We start from the raw sequence: 910 nt of genomic DNA, 5'->3' as shown, positions 1-910 counted from the left end.
CATGAACTTGGGAGGCAGAGCTTGCAGTGAGCTGAGATTGCACCACTGTACTCCAGCCTGGGAGACAGAGCGAGACAACATCTAAAAAAAGAAAAAAAAAAAAAAGAATAAAGACACAGTGAATCAAGTTCTTTAAAAGCAGAGCCAAGAAGAGGCCTGTAATAGGCAGCTTCTGACATGGCCCCAGTGATTTCTGCCTTCTGATATTTACACCCATGTGGAAATCCCTCCACTTAAGTGTGGGCTGAACCTAGTGACCAGCTTCTAATGAATAGAATATGGCAAAAGTGATAGGATGTAGGATGTCACTTCTATGATTAGGCTCCAAAAGATTGTGACTTCTGATGTGCTAGTTCTCTCTCTCTCTCACTATCTCTTGCCCTCTTCTTTGCTCCCTCTGATGAAGCCAGCGGCCACAGTGTGAGCTGCCCTATGGAGAGGCCTCTATAGCAAGGAAGTGAGGCGCTCAGTCCAGCAACCCTCAAGCAACTGAAACCTGCCAACAACCACATGAGTCAGCTTGGAAGTGGATCCATCACCCATCAAGCCTTCAGATGAGACCACAGCCCCAGCAGCCACCTTGATTTCAACCTCATGAGAAATCTAGAGACAGAGAACCCATCTAATCTGTGACTAGATTCCTGACCCACAGAAACTATGAGATAATAAATGTGTGTTGTTTTAAGCTGCTAAGTTCTAGGTAGTTTGTTACACATCAATACATGGCTAATACAAAGATTTTTTTTTCTGTGACAACTATTTTATCATATGGAGAGGCAAAGATGGCACAGACTCTACAATCAGCCAAACGTGGTTATCTCTTGCCCTGGGCAGGTTAGGTAATCTCTGAGCTCAGTCTTCTCACTTGTAGATCTTTTTCTTTTTCTTTTCTTTTTTTTTTTTTTTTTTT

This window comes from Mandrillus leucophaeus, unplaced genomic scaffold, assembly GCF_000951045.1.
Source record: "Mandrillus leucophaeus isolate KB7577 unplaced genomic scaffold, Mleu.le_1.0 Scaffold395, whole genome shotgun sequence".
NCBI lineage: Eukaryota > Metazoa > Chordata > Mammalia > Primates > Cercopithecidae > Mandrillus > Mandrillus leucophaeus.
Note: the sequence above shows the minus strand (reverse complement) of the source record.